Source organism: Sorex araneus, chromosome X (genome assembly GCF_027595985.1).
Source record: "Sorex araneus isolate mSorAra2 chromosome X, mSorAra2.pri, whole genome shotgun sequence".
Taxonomy (NCBI): Eukaryota; Metazoa; Chordata; class Mammalia; order Eulipotyphla; family Soricidae; genus Sorex; species Sorex araneus.
This window is the reverse complement of record NC_073313.1, coordinates 302,432,901-302,441,643: the sequence shown is the minus strand read 5'-3', so window position 1 is coordinate 302,441,643 and position 8,743 is coordinate 302,432,901. Positions and strand designations below refer to the sequence as shown.

General features: G+C 39.9%; 1 pseudogene; it reads right to left on the bottom strand.

Annotated features, from left to right (window-relative positions):
* Positions 1-732: 732 nt before the first annotated feature.
* On the bottom strand, positions 733-8,346 carry LOC101545686 (catenin alpha-1-like; annotated as a pseudogene).
* Between the last annotated feature and the right edge of the window lie 397 nt (positions 8,347-8,743).

Below are 8,743 nucleotides of genomic sequence, written 5' to 3'. Positions count from 1 at the left end.
ATGCATATTAACAATTAACAATCATGTGTCACAATAAGGATACATTATGAAAAATGTTAGGTGATTCATTAGTAGTCTAACGTCATACAGTGTAGCTATAAAAGTCTAGATGGTACCACCTACTCTACAGTCATGCAATATGATATAATCTCTTGGGACTGCCATAGTATATTCAATCCATCTTTGACTGACACATTTGGTGGACACATGACTATGATGAGTGTCTATTTCTCATTTTTTCCTTCAGCTTTTGCTTATGTTTGTGTGTTTTTATTAATTGGATTCACATTTTTCTTTAAAAAAAGATCATTTCTCATAATTTATTGCAATTTTTATTATAACTTATTCTGAGGTCTGCTTTGTCTAAAATTAATATTGATTCAACTGTTTTTATTAGTGTTAACATACTATTGCATCATCCTTGATTTTATCTATATCATTATATATAAAGTATATTTTTATGTATATATACATATGTATTATATATACAGACACATATATGTATATATATATATATATATTTGGGCATTGCTTTTACTTTACTTTTAGTTCTATGCTTAAATTGATATAGATTACCATTAAAAGTATGGTTGATTTGATATCAGTAGTTCCTATAAAACTATTATATTTATTGATGTTTCTTTGCCAGGTTTTTATTTATTTTTCTTATTTTAAATAATAATTTTATAATAATTTATTTTATTTCCTCTTTGATTATATACTTTATTTATATTAGTAGTGTATATTTATTTCTTGGTATTGTTTGTTCTTCTGGTACTTGGTGGAGGCCACTTAAGACACCTTCACGGTCTACACCACAGCATTCATTAGGTTCTTGGCAGTCTGGATCAGGGACTTGGCGCTGTCGACTCCAGAGACCATGAGTTCCCCACCCAGGTTCTGCACTTCAGCCTTGACCTTGCTGCAGATGTTGAGCTGGTGGCAGTAGAGGGCAATGTGCTGTAGGTAGGCCAGCAGGTCCTATTTGCAGGCCAAGTCAGGACAATGGTTTGTGATGGAGCTTATCCATCCAGGATCTTGCTTTAGCAATTTGAGGGGGGGGGGGGCAGCACTAATCACACCTGATGAATTTTTGAGTGTGCCTTTACCTTGAGTAAAATTAGTCGTCTTCATCATGGTCATGCACATCTGCTTGGCCAGCATGATTGAAGTCATTGCCAATGTCATCCCACTTGGAAACATCAAGAAAGGAGCATCCATCTTGCTCCTTTCTTCCTGAAAGCTGGCCACCTGTTTTGCAACCTTTGCCTTTTGCTCCTGGGGAAGCTGAGCAATGATCGCCCTGGCACTTTGGCCAGCTATCAGCTAATCCTCTTCTGTCTGGACACTAGTCCTGCTTCTGACATTGAAGTCTTCTGTCTCAAAGTCAGAGTCATCCAGTGCCCCAGGGCTCCTTATCATCAGCATGACTTTCCTGATGTCTCAGATACCATCATACACCATGTGGGAGGCATCAATAAATTCAGTCTCATCCATGAGCTGTGCGGGGTCTAAGCTGAGGGCCTCCACAGCTGTTTCGACTAGCTCGGTAAACCGTGGCATGATGGTGTTTGGGAGCAGCTTCGTAGCTTCCAACACTTTTTCTGTGTAGGGCTTAACGATAGCATAGCAGGTAGAGTGTTTGCCTTGCACGGGGCTGACCCTGATTCAATTCCTCTGTCCCTCTCGGAGAGTCCGGCAAGCTACCGAGAGTATCTCGCCTGCAGGGCAAAGCCTGGCAAACTACCTATGGCATATTCAATATGCCAAAAACAGTAGCAAGAAGTCTCACAATGGAGAGAGCAAATCAATGAGCAATGGGATAACAGTGATACAGTAATATATATTTTATATGTTTAAAGTATTAGTAGCGGGCTGGAGCGATAGCACAGCTGTTGGGCATTTGCCTTTCACGCAGCCGACCCGAGTTTGATTCCTTCACCCCTCTCAGAGAGCCCGGCAAGCTACCAAGACTATCGTGCCCACACGCCAGAGCCTGGCTTGCTACCCGTGGCATATTGGATATGCCAAAAACAGTAACAATAAGTCTCTCAATGAGAGACTTTACTGGTGCCCGCTTGAACAAATCGATGAGCAATGGGATGACAGTGACAGTGAAAATATTTGTAGTATTTTAAAACTCCAAACTCATGTTTATATGATTCTACTTTTAAATTCTCTGTAATACTGTATGTGTAGTAACTTTTTTACAGATGTGCTTATTCATTTATTTATTTTATAAAGTAGTTCATAGCATTCGATTACATTTTATATTGAACACCAATCCCACCACCATTACATGTTCCCACTATATTTTGAATGTTTCCATTCTGAACCCCAAGCCCTGCCCCAAAGCAGAGCCAAAATAACTTATTTTGTATTGTTTGTTATGAAAACCTGCCGAAAATGCTCTGAAAAAGTTTCCTTAGAGGAAACAGTATGAAGATTGTTGTATTTAACCAGGGGCCATAAAGCCCTTCTATAAGAGATCACTAACCTGTTGTTAAAGGTTAAACCTTGTGTGCTCACATATGTGTGTGTGTGTGTGTGTCTGTAAAAAAAAAAAAAATCTCTCCCTCAAAGGTTGGTTGCCCTCTATTTCAAACCCCATCACATGTGGTGTGTTACTCATGGAGTATGGTTGGTGTGAGCTATGAGATGTCACACTGGGGTTTACACTGCCACCAATGCTGCAGCCCATTCCTGGAATAAGTTCACTCGTGGGTGAGGCTTGGCCCGAGCATGTGGAGAGTGGCTGTGAGCATGGCAGCGGTTGAGTTCTGGAGGTTTTCAGCTGCTGGGGCTGGGTCATTTGTGTGGGGAGGGTCTTACTTGTGCCCCTCTGGGTCACCCCGAATAAAGCAGCCTGTCCTGGGGTCCGGTGGCATGGTTATGGTGTGTGTCATGTTATGCTTCTTTCAGGGAGAGAAGGAGAATGAGACTCTACAAATGTGTTTTATAATTCCATATAATTCCTTATTACATTACTGTCATTAACTTTCTATTTATACATGCCATAATTGTCCAAATCATTGTAAACTCTAGATATTAAAGATATATAACTGAATGTCAATCATTAATTAAGAATGTCTAATCTTCAAACTGTATTTTCTCTTCTTTTTTCTCTTTATGGCATTCCAATTATACTTAACTTGCACTTTTAAAATTTTTTTACTGCACTTGGATTTTATATTGATTGTCTTACAATTATATTTTTCATTTTGCATAACAATTTCAGAAATCTCTTGACATATTTGATTAATTTCTTGGTTATATACACCCCAATGATTATTGCATCAAATATATTCTTTATTTCCAACACACTGATTTTTTTACTTTGAAATTTTCTTTTTTCTTTTTTAAAGGTAAGCTTTATTGAAATTTATTTAGAAAGAGATAAGGGAAGAGAGAGAGAAGTACACATATGAGAGAGAACACAGACTTCTCTGGAGAGGTTATAGGTAAACAAAAAAACATCAAGACACTCAATCAAGATATACACTTAAGGGAAAATATGAGTTTGAAGAAGCCCATTTCTTAGGTTTTCAAATGTCACCAATATTAGTAACATGTTTCTGTGTGTAGTACGCTATTTATTTTTTATTATTTTTGTTGTCTACAATCTCTGCTTTAATCTCCAAATTGTTAAAAAGTGTTTTAAATATCCCTTCAGATAATTTAAAATCATTGTCTTATTAGAAATTAATCTTCTAACTTCATTTTTCCTCTGTTTCATCTGTCTTTATAATTTCTTTTTGTTTGAAAATAGGCATTGTGCATCATGTAATAAAATTCAAAGTTGGTAGCTTTTAAGTTTGAACTTTTATGTTAATCTTATAAGTAGTTTGAATTGCTCTAATTTTGCTACGTCTAAATTTGGAGTTCCTTAGACTTCAAATATGTTTGTGCTTCTCTTTGTTGGCATAGGAGATAGTATTGCAGGTAGGGCACTTCCCTAACACAAGAATGATCCAGATTCAATTCTTGGCTCCCCATAAGTTTCTGCAAGCTCTAGCAGGAGTGACTTTTGAGAGCAAAAATTAGGTATAAATCCTGAGCAGTCTGGATGTGACTTAAAAAACAAAAACATTTTTTTTTCTTTTTGGGTCACACCCAGCGATGCAGGGGAGTTACTCCTGGCTCATGCACTCCGGAATTACTCCTGGCAGTGCTCAGGGAACCATATGGGATGCTGGGAATTGAACCTGGGTTGGCCGAATGCAAGGCAAAATCCCTACCCACTGCACTATGGCTCCAGCCAAAAAAATTTTTTTTGAATAAAAAAATAATTTAAAAAGTCGACCCCTTCTTATTTTGTTGTTTTGATGAATGAGGCTTACAAAAATACTTGGTAGTGATGCTCAAATTTCCTAGTTGTGGTACATACTGGGGGTCACACATGTGTTTGTGGTGTTAACAATGCTCTTGGTTAATCACATACTTTCAGAACACACAAACATGCTTGCTGGGGGTTTCTCTCTTGACTATAGTGCTCATATATCATTAGCTGTGCTACTCACATAAACCTGGTTGGGTTACACCAGGACTCACACACTTTATGCAAGTGGAATGTTCACAGATTGCTCTATTGCAGTATTGGGAGCCTTGAATAGCAGAGAAGACAACACCATGGTTAGCACAAACTCAGGCTCTCATATTTATAAGACAGATGCTTTTACCAATGAGTCATTCCCTAAACCCTGTCTAAAAACTCCTTAATTAGAATGTACACCTTATACTTCTCTTTAAAGCATAATCCATTGCTATTACAGTAGATTCCTTTTATGTGTGAACTATTTTAGGAATGGGTAGAGTTTCTAAAACTTAAGCCTAAATCTCAGTGATTTAGTGAGTATGTTCATGAGCTTTGGTCTTCACAAGTGTATTTTAGTTTCTTGTTTCTTTAGGTAGACAGGAGAGCTAGATACCTTGCTCATAGATAAATGTTTCCCCCCACTAGCAGGATGATTCAATGGTAAAGTCTTCCAAGCTGGAAATAAGACACTTATTTTGAAATTATTACTTTTACCTTTCTACTTACACTTCTTCTTGAGTCTTGAGAAACTGTCAGGGTGCCTAGAAGTGAAGACTATGAAAGTGAGGTACATAAGACTATAGGTTTTATAATTTTTTATAAAATTTACCTTCCACCATCTTACTAAAATTACCATTATGTGTTCCTACCAGTATATATCTTCACTGGTGTTTACTTTGGGTTAGTTTATCTAAATATGATTCACTGACTGAAACTCCTCTAGATATTCATGTTTTAATTATCCCTATGAGGAAACATTGTGGAAAATGACATGAAGGGGAAAAGAGGAAGATAGCATGAGATTGCTCAAAAGGTTTGAGCATTTGTCTTGCATGTGAAGACTTCACATTCCATCCCTGGCACTGATGGACCCTAAGTACTGTCAGGTACTGTCAGTGAAGCCCTGGTGCTCCCTAAGCACCACCAAGGTGGCCTTGATGACCCTCAGCACAACTGGGTCTGATTTGCATTACATTGCTGGGTCTGAGCACCAAGCTAGTGATTGTTCTGGTTTACCGAGTGATGTCAGTGAACCCCACAGGTATTTTATGTGAGGTGGGGAGACGAGAGACAGTCAATTTCTCCCGACCTTCCTCTGCCACCCCAGGACCAGCTGGGAATACTAGGACTGATAAAGTCTGCGACAAGCCCCTGATCTGCAAGGGCCTGAGCCCCCTCCACACCCCCTACCCCCAACAGCCCCACCAGTGGCTGTCAAGCCACACCTGATCTTCAAGGTATAAGAGTTGATCCCACCACCCAATTTTTCGGGAATCCATTGAGTCAGATTGGAGCAAGGATCTGCTCTTTGTAGGAAAGGATAAGTCAGTCCCAGGCCTTACCCAGGTTTGGGGGGTTCTTGTCTTGCCTTGCAGAAAAGAGTTTCAGGAGTAGATGAGCAGTGAAGTAAAACCGATTTTCTTTGGAGAGTTTTGAAGGAGAAGGGAGACAGTGGAAAGTAACATGTTCAAAAGAGAGCTTAGGCTTCTCCAAAGGAGGAGAAGCCTTGAGTGACGTTTAAGATTGGCATTTATATATATATTTTCAGGGTTACATGGGTCTGGAGTTTTCTGCTGGAAGTGGGGGTTTGACCAGGATCTTATATTGTCACAAAAGGAACAGTTGAAGTTTACAGTGAATCTCCTTCAAGTCTTTCATTGCAGTTCCTGTCTCTGCTGAAGTCTGTCACCTAGTAGGGGTCCAGCCTTCTCTGGGTCTGTTACTGATGCTAGGTGTAGCCTCAGTTCCTGTTTGAAAAGTTGATTTTTTGCAACTTTGAGGCTCTTGAAATTATTTCCCAGGGAATTCATTGTTATTGCCTTGGAAGGGGGCCTTCCCTATCTACCTGCCTCCCTACATCATAAGTAATGCCAAGGGTGGACCCCCCCCCCTTGAATTCTCTGAGAATTGCTTGGAATGGCCACCTCAAAAATTCAAAACAAACAAAATCATATTAGCTTTAAGAAAGACAATTTGAGGAAAAAAAGTAAATTCCCCAAATCAGCAGTCTTGAAACTGGGGATCTGCTGACGAAAAGACCTTGAGAGACCATTCAAGGCAGATACTGAAGCATGCCCAGATGCAGAATCCTGACCCAAACCACACTCCTCCTCCTATAAAAATAAAATAGAGAAGTCAGTGGAACAGTAGAGGGGTTAAGGAACATGCTTTGCACGTGGCTGATTCCAGTCAATTTCTGTCATCACATGATTTCCCCCCAGCAATGCAGGGTACAACCCTGGATGTATCTAATTAATTATTGGTCAGTGTGACACTGGATGCCCCTGAGCACTTCTGATTCAGGCAAGACAGAAGCTCAGTGGCAGCCGGTCTCTGTTCATTCCTCATTTCCAGGTTCTTGAATATTTTCAAGAATGAAGATACTGAATAATAAAGATGTTCAGACTCAGAGTTGGAAAGTATAAACTTTTATTGGAAAGTAGAAGAGAAGAATAAAGCAGCTCCCCAAATGGGGAGGAACTTAGTATAGGACTAAGTTAACTATGGCCCTTTTTTGTGAGATTTTTATAGAAAAATAGGTCTTTGTGTTACAGAGAATGCAGGGATCTACAGGGTGGTTGGGGTGGTTTGTCTTTCTGGTCATTTGCCCCAGGTGTTGTTCATCATCTTGTTTCCCTGTGAGTCTAAGCTCTAGTGCAATTTTATGGTGACCAATTATTCACCTTATCATTGTCATCCCATTGTTCATCAGTTTGCTCGATCGAGAACCAGTAACATTCCATTTGTCCCAGCCCTGAGATTTTACTTGTCCTTCCAAATGGCGCCATTTTGGAGGCTCTTTCAGGGTCAGAAGAATGAGACCCATTTTTGTTACTGTATTTGACATATCTAGTATGCCATGGGGAGCTTTCCAGGCTCTGCCGTGTGGGCGTGGTACTCTTGGTAGCTTGCTGGGCTCTCTGAGAGGGATGGAGAATGTATATGAGAGAATACAAGCAAGTATATTAAAACCAAACGAATGTGTGCTGCTGTAGATATATCAGGGTCTAGACTATAAGAGGTTGTGTGGCCACAAATGCTTCTGGGAGCTTTGTTATATAGTCTCTGGATTTGGCTGTTGATGGGATTACATGGTACAGGGGTAAGTTTGTGGGTATGACTGCCAAGCTACTGGAAATTGGGGGATCTGAGTGGAGGAGGCCCAGTCCCTGTCCGAGCAGGCTTGAAGAAATCATCCCTGGGTCCTGCATACCTTGTTTTCTTCATCCGTGAGGCTTGACTGAGCATGTGGAGAGAGGCCCTTAGCATATTAACTCCATGTTTATCAGAAAAAGCTCAGGCATTTTCAGGGAGCCTAAAAGGTAGGACAAACCAGCCAAAAGCAGGACTGCTCACAGCAGCTGGCAAGGGTAAATTGAGGCTTCCTTTTATCATTCCTGCAGTGACTTGAGTAGTGAAATGAAAGTAGTGAAATTTTAGCGATGAAAGACACAAGGAGCCCTGCATGCTCAGAATCTAGCTCTGAGCTCTGGTCCTGCTGAGCACTACTTGGCACAACCCTAAAAATATCAAATATGTATCAATCCACATATTCTCTATCTGCATTAGAAAATGCTAATGATATTTGTGATATAGAAACAGGCACATGACTCCTATACATACACTTGACTTTAGCATCACTCAAACCAATGATTCAGATATATCATAACTTATGCATATTCTTCCCCTTTAACTGACTTCCTGTTTCCTAAAAGGAAAGCCTTTCCTACAAATCCTGTCAGACATGAGTTTTCCTTGAGTGCCCCCACACTCACCTGATTGTACTCTTTCATTTTAATAAACCTCCTCATAGCTTCTAACTTTCTGTCTTGAAATTGGTTCTTTCTGGCTTGAAAAACAAGCACCCTTCATTCAGGTTGAGGCCCATCAGTTCCCTTTCAAGATCCCACAGAGTTAAATCTTACTGAAGCCCTGATTCCATCCTGTCTCTGAGGCTGAAGATGGCAGGGGCTAGTCAATTCCGTCCATTTTGCAACTGAAGTGAGTTTAGATGCAGCTTACTGATCATGGTATAGGACTGTCAGGATAATTTCCACTGTGAAGCGAGAACTCACCTGAGTTCTGTCTTACCAATGAGGACTCCTTATGTCTGGTATCAACTCAGCCTAACTTTGGTTTTCATTCTCTGATTAGATCAAGTAAATCATTGATCTTTGAGGTTACTTTTGAAAAAAAAAAAGTTTTCCC